This window comes from Ambystoma mexicanum, chromosome 2q (assembly GCF_040938575.1).
Source record: "Ambystoma mexicanum isolate Mex_15411 chromosome 2q, UKY_AmexF1_1, whole genome shotgun sequence".
In the NCBI taxonomy this organism is placed as follows: Eukaryota; Metazoa; Chordata; class Amphibia; order Caudata; family Ambystomatidae; genus Ambystoma; species Ambystoma mexicanum.
This window is the reverse complement of record NC_090924.1, coordinates 445548268-445572524: the sequence shown is the minus strand read 5'-3', so window position 1 is coordinate 445572524 and position 24257 is coordinate 445548268. Positions and strand designations below refer to the sequence as shown.

Sequence of the window (24257 nt, the reverse complement as noted above, 5' to 3'; positions counted from 1 at the left end):
TGCAATCTCTCCTTTTCTTCTGTAGTTTTTCCCAACTGCCCTGAAGCACTCCCTTGTGCAGCCTCTGCTCAAACAACCCTATCCCGACCGATCCATTCTAGCAAACTACCACCCTATCTCCATCACTCTTTTTCTGGGCAAACTACTGGAGGGAGAAACTGGCTATTTCTCAGCTGACCCTACCCACTGAATCTATTGGTTGCTTCCATGACCATCAATCTAGCTTTAGAGTATCCAGAGGCACGGAAACTGCTCTTCTGAACACCCATGAAGACCTGCTCTCAAATCTTGACACTAACACGCCATCTATCCTCATTCTCCTTGACCTCTCCTCTGCCTTCGACACGGTTAACCACAACATCCTGATTGTACATCTCCGCGACACCCTGGGAATCACAGGTCACGCTCTGGCGTGGCTAACCTCCTTCCTCTCCGACCGCCCATCCCAGGTGGAACTCAGAGCCTTTCACCCGACTATCACTCTCTCAACATGTGGCGTTCCCCAGGGATCTAACCTATCCCCTGCTTCTTCAACGTCTATATAGCTGCCTTGCCACCTTCACCTCTAACTTCCAGTGCTACACGGATGACAAGCATCTATGTTTCAGGCATCCCTCAGTCACCTCCACCTCCTCGCTCATATCTGACTGTCTGTCCGCTAATCAGTCATGGTGTGCTGCAAACGACCTCTGCCTCAACCCCACTAAGACTGAGATCGTTCGCATTGCGACCCCTGCTCCCACTTTCAGTCTGGTCCGCCTCCCTTGGCTCTGCACCTGCACCCACATGCGAAGCAAGAAAGCTTGGGGTCATCTTTGATTCCACTCTCTCCTTCTCCTCTCACATTTCAGACATCTCTAAAAAGTCTAACTACCAGCTACACCTCCTCAGAGGTACTCTACCCTTTCTCACTTTCCCCCAGCGGCTCACTGTCTCCAGAGCCCGGGTTCTCTCCAAGCTGGACTATTGCAACAGCCTCTTCCTCAACCTCCCTTTTCTGCCATGCGCCTTCTGCAACTCATCCAGAACAGAACAGCAAGGCTTATCCTTGGCCTCAAGCCCAGGGACTGAATCTCTCTGGTGCTGAAATCCATCCACTGGCTCCCTGTGGCTTCAAGAAAGAAATTCAAGACCCGTTGCATTGTTCACAAGGTTTTCTGGGTCTTGAGACCCACCTATCTGCAATGCTGCCTACTTAAATACTGTCCCTCACGAGCCCTCCGCTCATCTACCTCCAACCTTCTACGAGTGAGCCAGTTCTCCAAGCAGAGATTTGGAGGGAGATCCTTATCCTTGGCAGGCGTATCCCTCTGGAATAGCCTCCCTGCCCCCCTCTGTCTTGAGCCGGATCTCCTTAAATTCCGGAAACTCTTCAAGACTTTCCTCTTTGCCGCATCCTTCTCTCAACCTCTACCCTGCTAACCCAGTTCTCTATTTTTCCCCCTCTCCCTACTCTCGCACTTGCCTCAGGGCCCTTCACCCAACCCACACTCAATACACTGAGAAATTAACCTAAGAGAGTGGCTCTCTCTGCACATGCCCCAGTCTCAACCGACCGGGTGCACTTGATCCTCCCCTCCCTGCGACCCTCTGTGCACTTGCTCGATCCATACGCACCACGCCTGAAGATCATCTGTCTGTTTCTCCCTTGTCTTCACTCCTAATTACACTATTAATATTGCAGAATCGCTGACAGGCCTATTTGTTATTTCCCATACTGTTGATAGTATTTTTTATGTGCTTACTCTGCCTGTGCAGACTATTATTGTCTCAGATTTATTTTCAAGGGCTCTTAACGACTGTTGTTTTTTCCCCTGTGTTACCACCCTCCTTGAGCACTTTGAAACACTTGCCTGTGTATAAGCGCTAGATAAATAAACAATACCCTACCCTACCCCCTACACTCTACTGAATGTGGTTGACTTGTATATCTCTTTCCTTATATGTTTCACTTGTAGTCACATCATAGAGTTCTCTTTCTTTCTAGAGTATTCTCACTCTGTGATTTGACCCACTCTTAATGCTCTCTTTTCCCACTCTTATTGTGATTCTCTTTCTCACATTATCATTCCGTTTCATAAACTTTACTGTCTCGTTAATTTCACTGGGATGAGTTTTTCTTGTTGCGTAAGGATTCCCTGGCAGCCTCCCGGGTCTCCCATTCTACCCGTTACCTCAGAATCTGCAGGGGAACTTCCCCGGGACCTTGGCTCACTCGGGTTCTCTTTAGCTGTTCCAGTTCTTAGCTTTCTTGTTTTCTCCCTTGTCCCGCTCTCCGCCTTCTTTTAAAGAGACTGATCCTTCATGTTTGTAACAGGGTATTTTTGTTTTGTCTTCAGCCAAGTCTCTGAATTTTATACTGTCGTTCACATCGGATAGTCCCATGTATGCCACCATGGGGAATGAGTTAGGGAGTTCCTCACAGGAACGGGAGTCCTTGGGGCTTAAGGCCGACTCTCTCCCAGGGAGGTCCCACTTTCCAAGCCGCCTGGGGAGGGTCTTGGGAAGCAGACTCACCCCTCAATGGGAGAGGCTCCCCCCCTGGGGCGAAGGGACGAATTCCATCCATTCATCACAGTATACATAGTTGAAATCTATAGATACCAAATATTTCTTTGCTGTTGTTTTTTTTTTAATGTATTTTTCTTGTCATTTTAAATATTACAACATTAATCTCCCCCCAGGCGGAGTAAATCATCAAATCTTCAATTTTTACTATTAGCTAACTATTCTCATCACATTATATTTAGTATTCTTAAATTATGAGGACACCAATGTCTCACATAGTCACCTTTGAGAAATTCCATAATTATGAATTTCTCATAGTCCCCTTGTGTGTTGTATGTCGTCTTTTCCATTGCCATGAACCCCCACAGTTTAAACAGTCAATTCCTTATAGTTGGTGGTAGTTCTGTTTCCAATTGCTTGCTATTACCAACCATGCTGCGATAACCATTAGCATGAAAGCTTTACTGTGTGCTTTATTAATCATACGAATCTCTGGTCAAACAGGCCACACAGCCATTCTCTGGGAGTCAAACTAACATCAGAAGTGACCATTGTCTTAATTGAGCCTATAACTTCTTTCCAAAATACCTTTAACTTCAGACACTCCATCAAACATGCTTCCAATCCTCTTTCAAGCCACAGTCCCTCCAGCATTTTCCATCAGTTAGAGGAAACATTGCATACAGTTGCTCGGTTGTATAACCCCTTTTACCATTCTTCTATACCTTGCTCCCAAACCTGTATAGACCTTGTCAATTTGGGAATATTCACCCATAGATGTTCCCAATGTTCCCTAGGAATTTCCAATCCCAATGGGCCTCATTAGGACCCTGGCGGATTTCGCGGTGCTAAATGCACCGCGAAGCACGGCGGAAAGCCGTCGATAGCGCCATGGGGGTTGGCGGATTTACCACCCCATGCCGACCTTGGCGGAGCGGTAAATCCCCAATCCCCATTCTGCCCTTCCCCATTCCCATTCTTGCCCCATAGGGTATAATGGGAGTGGGGAAGGAGTTAATTACGCCACCGTAAAATACGGTGGCGTAATTAACAACGAGGTCCCGTAGCGCCATGGTTCTCTCCGCCTGGTAAAACCAGGCGGAAAACGGCGCCATGGCGCTACGGGAACTCGTAGTGGGGCGGACGGGTCCGCCGCGAATACCGCTGGCGGAAACCCACTCCGCCAGGGTCCTAATGAGGAATGTCTTTACCCATTTTTGCATGTATGCTCAATCCTATCCCTTTTCCTCCTCCATTAATATAGAATATAGCCTAGACACCATTTGTTTATCACCCGTGTGTGTAGTAATGTATTTTTCGAATGTAGTACATTTTCTCCCATTTTCTCCCAGCCACTGCATTTCCCCCCAAGCACACTATCCAATGTTGTAACTGTTAGTACTCCAACCAGGGACTGTTTGCTTTCCTCAAACATACAGATTTGCATTCCTCTCATCACGTCTCTTAGCTTTGTGCACCTAGCTTCCCGCCAATGTCTAAAAGCTCCTGATGCCATCCCTGCACTGAAGTTTGGATTACCAAATAGTGGGGTAAATGGGGACGGATGTGTAGATGGTTTCCCTTTTCCTAATTATTGATCCCAGATATCGCATACCACTGCCAATATCACTCTTTCTCATATTCTGGGCCATATCTTGTCTGTGTAGCCAAATAACTCCTTCTAAAGAGCACCCCACCACTGCCCTATCCATCCTTACCTAGGGCTTAAACATATCTCCTTTCAACCATTCCCTGAGTACCCTCAACTGTGCCGCCTCGTAATACTTCTCAAAATTCGGGAGGCCAACACCCCCATATTCCCTAGGTACCATTAGTACCCACGAAAAATGACCACGGAATTGCCATCGGGAGAGCTTCAAAAACATAAAGTAGTCTTGGTAATGTTACCATTTTAATTGTCGGTATCCTGCCTAGCCACGAGATTCTGAGAGGTGTCTATTTCCCTAAATCTTCTTTTACCTTTTGGAGCACATTTGGGTAGTTATTATCGAACAATTGTGAGACCTCTTTAGTTATAATGACCCCCAGATATCTTATACTAGTTTCTGCAATTATGAACAGAGAGTCAAACATAAGTGCCCCCCTCTGACCTGTAGAAAGACCTACGTCCAGTAGTACTTATTTCCCATATTTACCTTAAGACCCGCCGCCCGTTCGATATCTGCCAATTCCTTTACTGATATTGGTATGGACTGTTCCGGTTGTGTCAATGTTATTAACATATCATCAGCGAAGGCCGCTATCTTATGTTCCTCTCCACCAAAGGGGATACACCGTAGCGTCTGCTTCGCTCTAAGTGTATGCAGAAATGGCTCCAAATATATAGCATATAAAAGTGGCGAAAGAAAGCCTCCCTCTCTCGTTCCTCGGCCTATATCTATAATGCGAGGCACTAGTTTATTTGCCGATAATCTTATTTTAGGAGCATGGTAATTTGCCTGTACCATTTGGATACATTTTGTTCCCATTCCCATTCGTTCCATGGCTGCAAATAAAAAAGGCCACTCCACACGATCAAACACCTTTTCTGCGTCTAGTGACACTATCACTGCTGTGATCTTTCTAATATTTATTTTTTCTATTAAGTGGATCACTTTCCTAATATTATCCAAGGTCTGTCTCTCCTTAATGAATCCTGATTGATCGGTGTTCATCAAGTCTGGAAAGAGAGGGGCCAACTTTGCTGCTAAAATACCAGTGTACAATTTCGCATCTATTTTCATTAATACAATAGGTCTATATGACCCGCATTTCGTTAGGCCCTTTCCAGGTTTGCCAAACACCACTACCTTTGCCTCTGTCATAGACTGCATAACCCCCTCCTTTCGCCACTATAGCATTAAATAGTCTCATGAGCTTCGGGATCAGTTGCCTGGCGTATTTTTGATTTGAGAATATGAAGATTAAGATCCAACCCTGATAAATATACATTTATACTATTAAGGGCCCGTTGTAGACCAATTGGTGTCATATCACATATTATTGTATTGTTGGGATAGTTTAAATACTGAACTTTAGTTTGTCCTATATACAGAGGGTTAGTCCGTATTGCGTCCCAATATAGGGCCAAATCTTTAATATAAAAACGAAAATAAAAAAGGGGCAAGAACACACCCTTGACAAAGGCCACAATTTGTTTCTATCCATTTAATAGAGGGTCACTGAGGATCTAGCCTCACCTTTATTTTAGTATCCTCATGTAAGGCTACTAGAGTACTAATAAAGGGCATTGGACAACCACAATTAGACATTTCTTTCCAAAGAATTGCTCGATTAACTCAATCAAAAGCCTTATTTACATCAGGGAAGGCAAGGTATGCTGATCTTCCCTGTTCCCTTACCTTTCTGACCAACACAGAAATTGCAAAACTGTGTATAGCTGTTCCCACGCCCATCTTGAACCCTGCTTGATAAATATCCAGGTTACCTGTTTTTGAAGCCCAATTTTGTAATTTATTCAACAGCATCTTGCCAAATATTTTATTTGTTGCATCCAGTAATGAGATTGGTATACAGTTCAGGGGGGGAGAATCTATCCCCCCCCCATAAAACCAAAATCTGCACTGCCAATTTCCACGATCAAGGAAGCACCTGCGTCAATAGAATGTTACAAAACAGTAAAGATAGGACATTGGACCATAAAGACTTGTTATTTGTATTTGGATGTTATTGAAATTATATAGCCCTTTACTCCAAAGTGCTTTACATAAGAACAAGTAAACATACAGCAAGCAGTAGATGACAATTGCACCACAACCAGATAACAGCATAAAGAACAGCTTACAGTATTATAGTGGTGAGGAGGTGAGCAAGGGAGTGGTAGGTGTAAGAGGAGTTAAGGACGAGGGAAAGACCAGGAATGTGAGGGAAGAAGAGCGGAGAAGGTGAGACAAGAATCAAGTGGGGGGAAGGGAGGAATGGGATCAGAGGGATGGAGAGGGTAAGGAAGAGGAGGAGTAAGAGGTAAGGGTAAAGGGGAAGGGAGGAGGTAGGGAAGGTGGGGTGTTAGGGAGGTGAGTGGAAGAGGTAAGATTTTAGAGAAGAGCGAAAGGAAGGGTAGGAGGGAGAAGAGCGGATGTGAAGGGGAAGGCGGTTCCAGTGGAAAGGAGCAAGGAGTTGGAAGGAGCAAAAGCGGGAGGGTCACAGGGTGGGGGAGGAGGAGAGAGCAGTAAAGGATTAGCAGAGTGGAGAGGACGAGAAGGGGTGTAGAAGGAAAGAAGGGACGAGAGGTAAGGGGGAGCAAGATCATAAAGGGATTTGAAGACAAGACAGAGGAACTTGAACTTGAGTTGGGAGTGGAAAGAGAGCCAACCTAGAGAGGTGAGGGAGGAGGAGATGGAATCAAGAGCTGAGAGAGGCATAGGGAGCGGATGGCATAGTGGTAGATGGATTTGAGAGGGGAGAGATGAGAGGAGGGGAGTCCGAAGAGAAGGGAGGAACAGTAGAAGAATCTGGAGAAGAGGAGGGAAGTAATTAAAAGTTAGATGTTAGTGTCAGATTAGACAGTCCAGCCAGGCCTGGGACATTTGATTTTTGACTACGTTTAATTAGGTTTAAAATGTCATCCCTGTCCCAGTGTCAAAACGCCCTCTGCAACGCCAAGTACTAACTAGCTCCTGGAACCTTGAAGTAGTCGTGTAGAGGAAGAGTTCTTCCTAGTAATGTACTACTCTACTGAATACAACTGTACAGTAGGGCAGTCAATTAATGGAAAGACGTGGAGGGACACAACTGGAACACCGCTGACTGCAAAAAAGGCCACAGGTTAGTGCATCAGACAATTAAATAGACTGGCTAATACCTAAGTCAGGTAATGGAGTTCAGCAAGTTCAACCACAATCCAAATGGAACCCTATTCCCAACAGCACACGTACGTCTTCAATCGTGGATAGATGAGATCACCAAGTGCAAACACAATGCAAAGGGACCCTATTCCCGACGGCACGCGTACGCCTTATTCCGTGGGCAGAGTCTCTAGTTCAATCAGGCGAGGGCAGAAAAGATGGACAGTTCCAATGGACGATGGTGAGTGCAGGACGATGGAAAACACCAGTGAACCAGACTCTGGGCCTCATTACGACCCTGGCGCTAAGTGGTTAACGGCGCCGTAAAAGGCTGCGGCGCCGTTAACCACTTAGCGCCTTAACGAGGACTTTGTGAGAGCGATGGGGGGTGGACCACTTAAAATATTGCAATACTATAGGGTAAGGGCCGCGTTTCAGAAGAGGTGGCCAATGTTCCCAGATGAACCTCCCCAACACCCCTGCACACAGCTCATCACCATGAATGCCGGCCTGGGTATCTCTAAATTGTATGCAGTAGTGCAAACCCACACCCCTACAATAAACCAGGTCAAGGACAAATGGGAAACGGACCTGCAAATGCCCATCCCGGAAGATAAGTGGAGCAGATATTGTGCACTGACGGAAAACGTTTAATTAAATACGGGTCTACGCTTGATACAGTTTAAACTCTTAAACAGGTTGCATTACACTCCGGCTAAACTGGCAAAATTTGGTGCAGAGCATGGAGGGGAGTGCCCCAAATGCGGGGCTCAGTCTGTGGGCTCTTTTCACATGTACTGGGAGTGCCCTGCCGTTCTGAAATTCTGGGGGGAGGTGGCTGAGCTATTGACTGATATCACGCAGATACCCCCGCAATTAACCCCCCACAAATACTTGTTTGGAGACATTGGCAAGTGCTCGGAGAAAACCAGGAGACTATTTAATGTGGCATGCGCAGTGGCGAAGAAATGGATCCTACAAACCTGGAAAATGTCCACACCGCCAAGCATGACCACTTTCCTTCGCGAACTGACATATGTCAACGAGTGTGAGGAACAAAATGTTTTGACTCTCCCGGGGGCAAGCCGGCCTAAGGACATATGGGGTCCATTCCGTATGTATCTATGTGATTTGCTCTCAGATGATGATGAAGTCGTATAATGTCAGTTGTAAATGTCTTTTTCTTTTTCTGCTTGTCGATTTGTGTGAATTGGTGGGAGAGAGTTGCTGTAGCTGTCGAGACCACTGTTGTTGAACAATAAAAAGAATTTTTAAAAAAACACTTAGCGCCTTACTACGAGGTCCCTTTGTGGGACACGACCTTAACGGCTGGTCTGGACCACCTATCGGGCAAAAATGGGAATGGGGAAGGGCCATGGTGAAATGGGGAAATACCGCCCGCCAACTTTGGAATGGGGCGGTATTTACCCATTTCACCATGGCAGACTTGTTACAACACCGGCACCAACCATGGTGCTAATAGCGCCATGGTTTAGCGCTGGTGTTGTAATGAGGGGCTCTGTATGATGTGGCAGTCTTGGAAGTGTGGATGAAGCACTGATGACAGACCGCAGGCAAAAGATGTTTGTGAAGCGTGGTAAGGATCAGCACTGTGGGAGTGGCGCCAACAACAATAACAGTATGCAAAGCCAGTCCGTAAAACGTAGCAGAGGTCAGTACCATGGGAGCACCGCCAAAGCCAACGATATGCAAGAGCAGTCCGTGGAACGTAGCAGAGGTCGATACCGTGGGAGCAGCGCCAATGTCCAAAACAACGAGCAGAAGTAGTCAAAGGAAACGAAGCAGGAATTCAGGATCGGGTAATTAGGCCAAACATAAAGGGGTACAACAAGGTAAGGTCAAGAGACAAAGCGTGAGGTCATAAATCCAAAGAGACAAAAAACCAGACATAACACACAATACTTAATTAAAAGTATTCAGAAGCAAGTGTGATATGCCAGGAGCAACTTTTAAGGAGTCAGCGAGATGTAACACTGCAACAAACATTTCCGTGATTTCCTGCTTCGGCAGGCTGCGTTCCAGCGTTTCCCTGACAACCCCCAGCAGGAACGCAACGCGAACCTCCGAGCCAGAGCTCTCGTAGGGAACCAGGAAGCGTACCATAACGGAGGAGGAGCTCTCCCTCTGCATGGACGTCTGGGAGATGTAGGAAGAGATTGTTGGGACCAAATAGCGGAGCGTAAACGTGGAGGAGCCCGTGAAGCAGATAATGGCTTAGATGTGAATGAGGAGGGCTTGCGTATCCTGACAGTTTCCTCCCCCAAACCTACTCTTTTATACGTTGAGTTTATAGAAAGGAGTCAATACCGTCTGATTTATTCAACTGCCAAAACCTGTCATTACGATTTTCCAGGACACAGCTGAAGATCTTTTCTGCATCATTAATAACCCTAAAAAATGTGTGGCCTTGTATCGAGTTTTTAAAATTAGTTTTCAAATGACATATCTCTCTCTTGGGGAGTGTCCTTTTTCTTTGCAATACTCTTAGATTAGTGCGTAATTCTCTCTTACACTTTTGTACCAGATGGTCAAATGCATGTTAGTGTGATCGTTCTATTAGCCTTTTTGACAGGAGCATTCAGGACGTTGATTGTCCTTAAATAGATTAGGTTCAAATTGAGTAGAATTGCATAATACATTATTTGTGCGATTAAACTGTCCTGTGATTAGATCATTAAATAATGGTACATTTTCTGGCCTCACCTCACACTATGATGCCTAGGTCGAATCTCTAAAGTTAAGTTAACCGCTGAGCTGGTTACAAGTCTAGCTATCGGTGCTACGTATACCACCATGCAGTGATCACTTAAGTTTGTACTTGAGACCTCTATTCTTCCACCCCTAACTAGGAGGTCTGCGGATACAAAACGTAGTCCAGATTAGATCTCCAATTGTTATTATGCCAAGATAACTAATATTTGGGAAATATCTCTCTGCACAATACCATTAAGAGGGGCCAAATCCCACGCATCGAATTCTTGTCTTATTAATTGACACCTGACTCGCATTTTGCTAGAGACATTTGCCCTACCAGGTTTCAAATACCATTGATCATCCAAACATTCTGCATTGACGTCCCCACTGCTCTTATGTATGCACCCTCTTCAGGACGTTCTCCTAACATTAGATATGAAAAGTCAGTCAAGAATTCTTCAATCAAAGCACTACTAGGATTAAAGTACATTTTAAACAGGAGACATGTTTTATCTATTTATTTTTGACTTCCCATCTTCCCATGTAATCATAGTCACAAGCATATCACTCCTTTTACTAACAATGTGTCTACAAAGCCCTGGTTACGCTTCAAGGCAGTCAGAAGTCCTCCATAAGACAACCCTTTAGGCCAAGATGGGCCCTATTAAAATACACCTCTAATCCATCTATTATGGGTGGGTCCATCATAAAGGTTTCCTGGAGGTTTTAGCTTTTTCCCAATGATTAGATTGCCCCCCCTCATTATGCACCCTAATCGTCAAGTGTTTATTAATCACATCCTCTTCAAACATATCTTTAGAACACAAGTCTACGTACTTGGTATGCACAATTATCTGGGATCGCAAAAAACTTTTGATCACATCCACACAGTCTTCATAAACAAACTCCATCTGCTGGATGTCATTAGAATTTACCAAACGGATGCTTGGGACCTCGGACAAAATATAGGGCCGATTTAAAGGCTTCCTTATTCTCTCAAAGAGACGACCCAAGTATAAGCATTGAATGTCCCCATTTGTCTTCCCATTCCCATTTCCTACTTCTTTAACTCTACCTCTTCCCTTGTTTGCCAGCTGACTTCTACTCTCAGCTATGCAGGCTATGGCAAATCGTTATTACCATCATATTTTCCCCTACCTTGTTTATTCATTTTGGACCCCCTCCTCTTCCCCTCTAAGGTTCGAAACATTGGATAAACTTTGCGCAAATCTGCTGACATTCTCTCTCTTTGCTTGAAAGAGGTGGCAGTAGGGCGTAACTCATACTTCAATGTTGGTTTGAGAGTTGAGTCATTCAATTTACATTTCCCCTTGCCCACCTCTACCCAATTTTCATCTTTCATTTTATCGCCCTCCCCTCTTGTCTTAAAATCCGCCTCTTGAATATCATCAAAGCCTGGATAAACCGAAATTTTACTTAGGTCCACAGAGCTATGTACCCCTACTATAGGCTTCATATACTGTGTGGTAGTTACTTGCCCTCTTATTAAACAACCAGAATTAGGAATATCCTTTATTTGTCGAATGCCCCAACCTTTCATTTTCACCTTCAAATGGGAGTTCACAGTTCTGTTTACAACCCCTTGTTTCCCAATTGTTTCATCCACCTTAAACCTCAGTTGTCTCAAAAATGTACGCAAACCATTGTTCTGCTGCTTTTGTGGCGCTTTATAGTTTTTTTTATTTCTTTTGATTCTTACTCTTTTCCATTTTTTTTTAACCTTTGCACTTAAATGGGCAACTCTATCATAGTACTATTTAAAATTGTTAAACTGCTTTCCCCCTCTTCCTCAATGTTCACAGTGCCCAAAATTGATACTGTTGCGAGGGTCTTCTTCCGTAGCCTATCATGCACCACTGCTTGATTTTCTTTTAACAGGCGGTTACACTGGATCAACTAACACACTTTCATCCGGTAAGGGAGCAGTCAGTCAATCGATAACTCCTGTGGGAACTTGTCAGACTTCACAGTCGTCTGACTTGATTTTTTAACTCCCACTACGTGCAACCTGGCTATAATAAAACCCTCTATGAAGATAACTTTAGCACTAAGATCTTTCAGTATCATGCGGACCTACCGCATTTAGAAATTTAAGGTATCATATCCTCTATCCATACTGTCTAACAATCGGGCGAAAACTGGGAAAGATGATTTGTCTACAGTTGTATACTCCGGGCCACTTTCCAAATCGTCACTCCCCTGGAAGGCTACATTAACGGGATAGTTTGGTTGCGCTTTATTACCTGCTGCCTTAGCCCCTTCAAACTCTTCTGACAGATCAATACCCATGTTCCCAGGCAAGATATTGTATATACTCATCATCATAGAACACACTGCATCACATTTTGTATATATTTGATTAATTTCAGTCAGATCTTGTAAGTCAAGAATTGTCTTGGTATATTCCATTGATTAGATTTAAAGTCTTAATAGAGCCGAATTCGCTTGCTCAATTTGTGCGAGATTACAGGTGCCAGAATTAACACATCTGAAACCAGATTAGCCTTGTTATTAATTTCTAAGAATTGATTAATCTGATCACTTTTGCAAGTCAAGTGCTGGTTTTCCTCTAGGAAATAGGGGGAATAACCCTCTTCAGCGTCCCCAGATAACTCCTCTGACTGCATGCACATGTCCACACTGATCCCTCTAATTCCAAATCTACCCGATTTTTTTATAAGTGGGTCTTTTACTTCACTTGTGGATGTTGCTTATACGAGCAGATAAACCACTTACACCTTCAAGTGCAGCACTAGATTCTTTGGAGACAGTCTCCATTGTGGCAGTAGATCTCATTACATCAGTACCAACACTTGAATCAGGACTTGAACCAGCCATTCACACAGAGACCATTTCCGCAGGCAGTTGGTTCTGCTTATTTCTCAAAACCGCCACCATCCTCGTAGGATCAGTTACAATGAATTAGACAATAATATAGAGTTAAACTTCTTGGTGAGGCTCAAAGGTATCGAACCCGCAGTCAACTCACACATGCCTGGCTTCAGACCAATTATTTCCACTTTCCGCACTGTTTATTGCACAGCAGATTAGTCAAGAGATACTCTCCATGCATTGTATGTACGGTGTATTGCTTTTCACTTACTTACACTGACCAAGACTACTTTGTCCCAGTGTGATGCATCATCCTCTATTGAACTGCTGCGTAACATGTTGTCTTCTACCAGTGCCTGCCCCCAGATGGAAAGTGTAGTCGCCCAACTGACACCAAGCACTGAACACCAAACATTTGGCTCACACTTCACCAGGTGTTCTAGGCTCGTATCATTGCTTATGTCACTCAGTTCAAGTGATACTGGTTGGGAATTATGCACGGTACATTTGATGTACTGGACAGTTAGCGATGTTCTTGTGTCAAATGTGGTAAAGGGTCAACAGGATTTTCCTCAGGCATTTTTGCTTTTGGTTTGCATAGGATGTTGTCAGCTTAATGGTCAGTGATTATAGGGAAGACCTTCACATACAAGAGCGGGTGATGATGCTCACACTACAGCTAAACATTCTTTTTCTGCTTGAGTGCTGAGTGCACCCTTCTCCTGTACTCCTGTATCGCTGAGGCTTTTGCTGCCAGTTATAACACTGGTGTGGCACTCAAACCCATTGCGTTGGCATCCACTTTCAGATCAGTGCATAGATCTGGATCAAAATAGGATGTACAGGACATCCTTTTCAATTCACTCTTTGATTTGGTCAAAAACATCCCGATATTCTTGAGTACAATTGAACTAGTTTAGTTAGGTGACACAGAGGAGCACTATGGTAGAAACACTTCGATATTTCTGGTGCAATAACTTGACACGCCTATAAATGGGAGTAGGGTCAACAGGTTTAGACACAGACACATACAAAGCATGGCAGAGGGACAATGGCACCGGCTGAGTCACCTTGAGCTTGTCCATGGCTTTTGCTGGTATGTCAATTACCGTGGTGGTTCGGGCCATAGTCAGAAACTTCCTTCAAACTGTGGAGGATTCAGATCTGGTGAAGACTTGTGATTTTTTTTTAATTTAACAGCTTCTTCACTAGAATAGCGATGGTCGCAAGGTTTGATATGCGCTCTGTGGCACGTAGCAAATGTATCCATTGTTCTGCCCTTTGCTTGATTTGCGCTTTGGAAGCTGTGATGCTCATAATCAACATTTATATGCCTGCCGTGCAAAATATTTGCCCTTGCTTTCTTTCAGACGAGCATATGTTTCAGGTGCTTCTCATACCCAATGCCACAAACATCAGACAGACCAAATGCATTCACAGGCCTCTCACCCGCTTGTTGTTTTGTAGACCCTTTGCATCCAGAAACACATCAAAGGCTTTCATCCACCCAATACCCATCTAGGTGCCAGGTTAATGGAGTCAACAATGTCAAAATCGAGGAGCATTTGAAAGTGTAAAGTATGCATTGGTGGGCCACCAGCATGAGAGGTGGGTCACCTAAATGAGATGGAGGAGGAGACTTTATCAGAGGACATGATAACAGACAGATATGTAAGTAGCAGGTAATCGTGGACATTGTAAGTGAAGTAGATAACAACAACGTGCTGCAGTGATGTTTCAGACAGGCTGGTGGCCACTGGCTAGCAATATTAAAGGTAATGTCCCACAGTTAATACCATCCGGCGAGGAAACCAAAGTCTTGTACCTGAACAGAAACTTCCTGGATGACTGAGGAAGCAGGTATCTGGCAACAGTAGTGCATCACTGTGCATCCGAAATATGTAATCAGGGTATGGCGGTCATCAGTTCGGCAGTTTACTGCAGGTACATAGTCCCTGCATGGGACACGGTCACCATACAAGGTGGATGCACCGCCCCCACAGGGGTGCACAGCCATTCTGGATGAACACAGCAGGAGGCTTGCGAAGGGGACTCTCAGCAACTAGGCCGCGTCGAGGTGCAAGCAAAAACCTCAGAATTAGCGGGAAGCGGCCGTGTGCCTGTTTGTGCTCGCCTGGGCCACAGCAGCGGCTCTGGAACACAAAGAGCAGGTCCAAGCTGGAAACTATGCAACTGTGTTGCATCCTACACAGCATAATGAAAGACTCAAGTGCTATGCAGGCAGCACCTTCTTTATTAGCACCTATGTCACAACTAACCTTTTTCCTCTTTTCTGCTTCCTTTCTTTCCCCTATGTTTCCTGTTCCCGCTCTGCCTGAGCCAACCTGAACCACATCCACATAAGGATGGGGAGTGTCTAAGAGTGACTCAGAACATGACACGTAATCTTTCTGCTCCGTGCCAAGAAGCCGTTTAGGTGCCTGTTTGCTTAATACATAAAAATAGCCTATCGTGTTGGGCACTCTGCTCACACTCGTTCTAAGGCAAGATGAAATGTGCAAATTGCAGGGTTTTATCAGTCATGGCAGAATGGACTCGCGGACAAACAGGAAGTATGAGCTCACAGTGGACTTCCTACCTAGCTGAAGCAGAGTTGAATCTAAACAGGAACCCAAAACTAACACAAGTTACCACAGTGAGACTGTTCACGTTTGTGCATCCTACAAACTGCTGTTGAAAAGTGGGAGGTGATATTTCTAAAATACATAGGGCCTCATTACGACCCTGGCGCTAAGTGTTTAACGGCGCCGTAAAAGGCTGCAGCGCCATTAAATACTTAGCGCCTTACTACGAGGTCCCTTTGCGGGACCCGACCTGAACGGCTGGTCTAGACCATTAAAATCTCTCCAAATTAGCCGGGGCATCAATTAAGGCAATAGGCAGATAGTTGTCTGGTTATTGCCGATCTCCTTTTTGGAAGATGGGAACAAAAATTGACTTCCGCCATAAAGGTGGAATTTTTTGAGATCTCACAATATGGACAAATATGGTACAGAGAACTCTGGCCCAGGCTTCAGGGTGGGCTTTCAGCATAGCATTACTGAGCCCATCTGGCCCTAGTACCCCAGAGGAACTCAATTTCGAGATATAATACAGGATGTCTTCTTGATCGAAAGCAATGATAATGTCACCAGATGATGTTCCGGCTGGAGGATGTCCACAAGTAGTATTAGGAGCATAGAGGGTGCAGTAATAACGGTTCCAAACTTCTTCCGGGACTGCATTGATCTGCATGGGAGTCTGGGTGATATGGTTCGCTCGATTGATTAAGCCCCAAATTAGGGCTGAGTTTTTGGATGCTAGAACTTGCAGCATCTGTTCACCGTCATTCTGCATAACTAATGCTCTGCATGATTTTATCAAATTTTTATATTGAGTGGTAAGCTGCCTCAGTCTACTGGATACAATCGCAGATGGTAAATGGCAGAGTTTTCTTTTAGGCTGGCTAAAAGCAGTTTTCCTTTTGTGTAATTTGCATCATATACATGTTTGTGTTTATGAATACACTTAGAGAAAATAGACGGTTGTTGTTTGAACGTCTGTTAAGCCGCAACATAGTCCTTCAGAATATATTAATTCTGAGTGTAGTATATTTTCCGTGGTTGGGATCTGATCATTTCGATTTTTCAACGATTCTGGGATCCATCAAAACCGATTTCTGCCACCAGATATGGTAAGAGTAGTTTTGTAAGATTGCAATTTTGCTGGTGCTGGGATAGAGTCCCATGTCCAAGTTAGTGAGAGATGCTCGTGGTCACTGTGCTTCTGGGGCTTGATCTGGAAGCATTAAATGGTAGCAAATATATCTCGTTCTGTAAATATGTAATTCAACAAAGGTAGCAGGCGCCCCTCTCTCGGAAGAACAAGGCATGATAACCTGTTCAGTGGTTGTTAACCACTTTGAGAGTTCGCAGCCATCTGCTTTTTGCTCACTGTACCTTTCACAGATGGGAAATATCTATTTGCATATCAGTCTTTGTCCTGCCCACATGGGCAGTCCAGCACCGAAATGCTATGGCAATCCTTTCTGAACAAGAGTACCAACAGCAACCCCATACACGTGTTTTAGCCTTGTTGGGCATCATCAGTGAGGTGAAGCTGAGAGTTCAGAGAGGAATTGCCATAGCATTTCGGTGCTGGACTGCCCACGTGGGTGGGACAAAGAATGATATGCAAATGGATATTTCCCATCTCTGAACAGGTTATCATGCCTTGTTCTTCCGAGAGAGGGGTGCCTGCTACCTTTGTTGAATTCTGTATTTATGTAATCAATGATTGCTTTTTACTGTTATCTTTTCCAGGTGTTCTGCGGGGTAACATCACCTGGAACGGCTCAATTGAGCATAACCAGTTGTCTATTGGTTTTAAGGAGGACCAACGGCATACGAGGACTAATTCTGAAGGGGTTACAATGTATGTTCAGCTCACCTGCTAAAATGGTGTGTGCTATTGAGGAGTCATTGGTGATAAGATCTAAAATATCTTCTAAATCTTGTAGAAATATGTCTGCCTTTACACCAGCACAATTCCAGTATACATTTATTAAGGCTATTATTTTAGACAGAGTCTTTATCTTTACCAGTTGAATATATATGTTGGGAGAAGCCCACAGTTCAAGTTGTAGGCCAAAGGTAGTCTTAACCGCAACCAGGAGGACAGCCTTTGGTGGTCTGCCTTTAGCTGAGGTTTTGGCAGGCAACAGTGAGACACTAAAGCCGTCCCAAGTTGGTGGCTCAGATAGCCGAATTTCTTGAAGAGCAATGACATCATAATTATTCAAGGAATTTGAGCTGGTGTTCAAGAGATGCCTAAATCCCCTGGTGTTCCAACTGGCAAGATTGTAGACCTGAGAATGATCAGTCTTGAGTTGTTCATTCTGAGTCACATAACGCAAATGTGAAGTATAATTTAATTCAGTAGCAGACTCTACCTGTCGAGAAAAGTCAAAGGCTCCTTATGTGCACGTCACCTTTTGGGACGGGAGGGATGAAATATCCCTCTTTGGATGAGTACTTTCATCGGATGGTCTGTATTTCCTAAATTTGTTTTGCAAAAGTTGTTGGGTGAGAAAAAAATCCCAAATCAAATGGTGAGCTCTGGCTTGCCACATGTTATTAAGTACATACCCGATCATATCCAGAGTCTTGCGATTGCCAGATCACTATCCTGCGAGAACTGTACTTGTTGTCAGATGAAGAAAGATCTTCCAAACTTGGAATGTCACTTAAGATATTCAAGATGCTAGTCCTGTTCAAGTCATAGGTTGGGAATGGGTTGCCTCATCATTGAACTGTCAGCTGATGATAGTGTGCCGAGGTATGTAAATTTTCATCATGTTTCAGTTCGGATGACACCAGTATTACTTACTGATGTGAGTCGAGACTTGGATACTAGATCAGCCGAGGGTAAGCATGGTCGTGTCCTCTTACCTGCGAGGTGGTAAGGCATAGATTTTTCATAACTTTGAGTGAGATTGTTTGAATTAGTTTGTTATCTTGTGGCAAGGTAGTGAACTAGGCAATTGATTTAGCAATCTCAATACACCTTTGTTCCATAGTTAGGAATTCTTTTCTACAAGATGGAAGTGACTCCAAAGTAAGGTCTGGCGGTGCGGAAGATGAGATCGGTTGAGTATCCAAGGAGGACACAAAGGCCTTCTTATGCTGAAGCTCCACTTCTTGAAGGAGTTCATCGAGCGTTTCGTACTGTAGACTGACAGATGAGGCGGAAGGACAAGCATTGTTTGTGCTCTTTTTCTGCTTAATTTCTTTATTATGAGCTAGCATTGCATATTTTGTAGTAATAGCAGATTTAGCTATCTGCACTTGTTTGTTCAGCAAAGTCAATGATTGGATAAAGTGTTGCGAGCCTGATCGTGCTTGTGGCGAAGAGGATTTCATATTCTTGGTCTTTTTCAAGATCTCAGGAGGTTTCGCAGATTCTTTTGATTTAGTAAATGTAGTAAATGCTGGCTTGCCTAGAATTTGTGGCAATGAGGAATCAGCCAATGGTTGGGCATCAGAAAGTATGATGATCGCATCAACTTGGGTAGGATCTGGAGTGGAGTTTTCTTTTCCAAACATGATAGAGGGAAAAGTCACTTTATTGGTAAGTCTCTCAATGGAGCCCACATCAGGGGCCGTGGGCCTGTCAACCTGGTTTCGGGGTAGAGACCCAGCAACAGTGACTGGGTCACGCTGTAAAAGTTGCTGTATTAGGGAAGTCAGTGAGTTGATCTTGTTATCCAGGTTTTCAAAGAGTCTAGTTAATGACAAGAGAGCAGTGTTCATGGCGGTTAGAGTCAGTTCTATGAATGGAGCAGCAGTGGCTCGAGGAGAAACAGACTGTTGAGTTCGCGGAAAAGCAGATTTTCTGGGAAATGGGATTTGCAAAGGAGATTTAGAGCACAGATGAATTGTATGTAGAGTTTGCAAACATAATGGGTGATTGGGATAGGTTTGTGGAACATGGATGGGGAGGGAAAGTGGGGAGGGGCTGTGCAGGAATGATTGCGGGTGAAGGTGAGGGAACTAGAGGAGCATCTGCTGCAGGCATCGTGTCATCCAAACCAGGGTGGAATTCAGACTTTTGAACAACGTTGGCTAGGTTGTTAGTTGCATTTTCTTGACTCACAGTAGAGGATGATTGGGGAAGGTAACTATGTACTTGTGCTATTACTGTAGTTTCAGGATGAGCATCAAAGTTAATAACTTCGAGTTCAGTTGCAGATGGAATCAGCACTGTAGATGAAATGGTCGAAGTGGATATTTGGGAGGAGGTATTGCTATTTTCAGCGATAAGATACCAGAAGGCATCGCAAAGCGGGCTAACGATTTAAAATGAGCAGGGCTGAGAGAAGTTTGTTACACGTTAGACAATACAAAATAAAAAATATAAAAATAAAGATGTAGATACGTCACCCACCACTAACCTGCTAAACAGCGAAACAGCACTTGCCCAAAAGCACTTCCCAGAAATGCACGCAGCGTTCCTTGATATAGGTGGGACTTGAATAAGTGGGCGGAACCAAGTGCAATTGAATGATTAGAAAGCTTTGGAGGCAGTAAAAACCTGGGAAATAATCAAAAGTACAAGTCCAGTTAAAGTGTATAGTCCACACAGTAGTTTGTAGCAAAAGATGTGCAATTCAAATCTCGTGCTGCTTCCTTTGATGGTGCTTTTACAGAAGGTAGGGAGAGCCGGTAACAGCGAAAGAGCACTTGCCCAAAAGCACTTCCCACAAATGTCTGCGTGCAAATGCACGCAGCGTTCCTTGATATAGGTGGGACTTGAAGAAGTGGATGGAGCCAAGTGTTCCTTTGATGGTGCTTCATAGAAGGCAGGGAGAGCCAGGCCCAAAAGCCCTTCCCACAAATGTGAGCCATTCCCTCATTCTTATCCCAGCTATAGCTCGCCTACCATGCTTGCAGTAGATAGCTTGCCTCATTTTAATTCATAGCTCATGGACATCATCTGACTGCTGGAGAGTCTGGCGTCATTTTGCTGATGGACCCCATATGCTGGAATCTGTGGGCTTTCTGGAATCTGGCCCACTCACTTGGCTAGGCCAGGCTCGGAAGCACTGCACGCAATGCAGAAGCAAAGCCGGTGATGTCCGCCTAGTAGCCGCAGGAGGTTGGGAGATGCTCACATATAGGAAGGGCCTCCAGGTTCCAAGTTATTGACTACTGCAGATCACAGCACAAACACAAGTATCAATCACGCAGAGCAGCACCAAACATACATACACAGCCCAGTGACTTATAGAAGCTAGACATGTAACTGGTAAGAAGTACCTGTAAACAATTGTAAAATTGCCTAAATATTCTCAACGTGCAAATAGCTACTCACCTGCCCTAAAATCAAGTTTTGCTCCTTGCTCATCCCTTGCAGCTTTTTTTGCTCTGTGCCGCATACGCATCCTTGCTTTCGACCTCTGGTAGTTTCCTTATAATAATTGATTTTTTTGGAACTTTGCAAATCTAGGACTGAATGAGGACAGCCCTCGTCTCTCTGCCACCTTTTGCCCAGGTCCTATCAGGACATCTTAACACGTGCAGAGGTACATTTCGAAATTGATGTCTGCAGAAACCTTTGCCTTTAGTGGGGAAACCCTGCCTACAAACCTCAACAACAAAAAAGCATTATTGTGGTCTAGTTTAAGGTTTTCAAAAACACAAGAGCAGTGAAAGAACAGTATATATATGTATGGGGGCGGGCAGGGGCACAAATAGTATTCGTGCATTTATCCGATTAGATAATCAGTATGTTGTAATGAATGGGATGAATTATTGAAGCACATATCTTTATTTTTTCTGATACTTTGTAACATGTTTAACAACTCCCTTGTTAGTGTACAGGTCTACCTCCACATAATCTTAAGCAAGTGTCTTACTTAGTAAATATCTGTATTGTCCAAAGTCTCTGCTTGTGCCTGGAATATGTGACAACATCTTGCATAAAGTAATATGGCATGGAGATTTGCAGGTGGAATATTTGTTGTCCTCTTCACAGCAGAACACAGAAAGGCAGCCACCAGGGGAGCTGAAACCCTCAATGACCACTTAAGAAAAAATATCAAACTATATTTGTCAGAATTCTCGATGGATATCAATTAAAAACAATGGAATGCCCAGACAGCGATACTCCAAGAGTTGTTACCGTAGGATGATTTTATGTTTTCATTAAATTTGACCAACTATATATTAAAGATTCTAGAAGCTGTCAGGGTAGGGTTTCTTAGCTGGATGGTATTTTACTGGGAGAGAGTCTCTGGTTGCAGTGTTTGGACATGTGCACAGTAATTTAGAAATACATGAAGTTATGGTGCTCTCATTTCATGTGAGTAATGTTTTATGCAAATGGAACGTCCAGTCTGCTCTCACTGGCTATACTGGTTGGCAGCGGCTTTGTTCCGGCCTGTGTGGTCTTTTCTCTCTAAAACCTTAATGGACAGCCTCTCTGGGCACAGAGATTCTAGGGTGTTGGGCCACTCACAACAACGAGCCAGACTGTTAGTGGGCTTAAGATCAACAGACCATCTAACCCCATGTACACGTTAACCAGAAAATAAACTTAAAAACACACTACCAACGCTCTGAAAAAAACATCAAAGCATTTCCACCGACCTTGGGCACCGAAAAGGTCAGCATGCTGCTTTACGCGGACAACATCATTTTAATTGATCAAACTAAGATCGGGCTACAGAGAAAACTGGACAATTTGAATGGATATCTCAAAACCAATGACCTAGAAAGCAACACGATGAAGACCAAAGTGATGCGACTGGTCAAATCAGCCAAACGGAAAGTCCACAGTGCTTGGTTCCTTGCTGGCGAACGACTGGAAGAAGTTGAAACCTTCAGATATCTGGGTATCACCTTCAGCAACAAAAACAGAGAACTACCGATGCAAGAAACCTTGGTCCTTAAAAACAAAACCTTGACCAACCAAATGATCCTGATGGACAAAAAAAACTGTGGTCGTTTCTCGCTGAAAGCGGGAATCAACTTCTATAATGCGAAAGTGGTGCCAACTCTCACATACGGAGCGGAAGCCATGCCAACCATCCCGGAAACCATCTGGCCAAAACTGGAAGGTTTCCTCTAGAGGAAGTTACTCTGCCTTCCAGCCTTCACTCCGATGGCTCTAATAAGAAGAGAGCTCAGTCTCATCTCGCTCAAAGGTACGGTGTCTCTCAACAGCCTGATGCTCTACAGAAAAACTAGATCATCCAAAGAAAAAATCTACACACTCATCCACGAATAAATGAAGAAAGGCACAAACAAAATGCTTCAAGCGTGGATCAGCAAAAACCAGAAAATTTTGGAAGAGATAGGAAGCACCGAAGAGGAACTCCTGACTAATCCAACTAAGACTGCAAACAAATTCTAAGAAACAGACTGGTGTGATACGCAGTCAAAAGCGTTGAGCTATAAGTCTGTAGCTCACCTGCTGCCCTTCGCGCAAAAATAAACAAGCCCATCACTTACCTACTGAAATTCCCAAACAAAAAAATCTGCTCAACTTTCTTGAGAGCAAGAATAAACATCTTGCAAACAAACGAGATACTGGGACTTTGTGGAAAAACAGAGGTCAATTCCTGTCGCTTTTGTGTGGCGCCTGACACAATTGAAAGCTTGAAGCACCTAATCCTTGACTGCCCAGGTCTAATCTCTGATAGAGAAATCCGCCTCGGCCATTTATATTCAGAATTGTTAAGGTTGGACAAAGATTACTGGTGGACGTTTTTGATGAACGGGTTAAGTCAAAGACCGTTCATAGCAATGGGAAATTTCTTGCATAGCCTCGAGTTGGACTTTCTACCTTAGAAGGTGCAACACTAAAGGACTTAAGCCTCGCAAGTCAACCTACCTAAAGAAACAAAACAAAGAAACAAAACAAAGTTCACGAGGAAAGGCCTTCTTTTTGTAAAAACTGTTGACACAGTTAAACAAAAAAAAAACAAACACACTATTCAACAAGCTTTCTGTAAAAAAGGGCACAACATATATTCTTCAAAAGGTCATGCGATTGAGATTCATCACGCGCAAATACAAACGACTACGACGCGGTGGAAGGTCCATAATGGTCATTGGACCAACAGTATTGAACAACCTACTGCTGCTTTACAAACTGCCAAAAACCAAGTGAAATTTAGATAACTTCTAAAAATGGAACTGTGAAGCACAGCAGTTAATACCTAAGGGAGATAACATGCTCAGAACAGCTGTGCTTACTGACTGCGCTGCCATTTACAGGCTATGCTTGATATCCTCTGGAGAGGTTTGCACACTCCTTGACAGATGGCGACATTACAGCAATTAGGGGATATTATGTTTCACTACAGAAATCATGATGAGGATGTGCAGAAGCCCCTACTTTGGTCAGGGCCATCATAGACATGTTCCAGGTGCACACTGACATTATTTGAACGCCAGCAGAAGCAGTGGATCAGCAGCCGATGATGCAGGAAAGGTCCTTTATCTGTTATAACCATGTACAAGCGTGCGCTTGTGTGTATGTGTGTTGGTGCTTTCTAGGTGGAGGTACAGATGTCTGCATATCTCCCTCTGCAGACACCGGGAGTGACAAATTGTGAGGGGAGGTTTGGGCCATTAACTTACTTTCTTTGCTTTGCAAAGCTACATAACACCACTTTTGGAAAAGACTAAAAGAATGACATAAAATATTATGAAGAAGCGACAACTGCAAAAATGGCTTTTGTATCAGAGTCCCTGAAGCTGTTATGGTGAGCTCCAGGAGGGATGGCGGCCACAGGAGAGAGATATACCATAGTTCCTTGTTACCTTGGAATTAAAAGCTTTCCATTGCACCACTAGTGTGCAAAGAGTC

The 24257-nt window shown here is 44.1% G+C and overlaps 1 protein-coding gene across 2 annotated transcripts in view; it reads left to right on the top strand.

The window, feature by feature from the left end:
* Positions 1-24257, top strand: part of WAS (WASP actin nucleation promoting factor) — a 372670-nt gene that overhangs the window by 81192 nt on the left and 267221 nt on the right. The window lies entirely within an intron of this gene.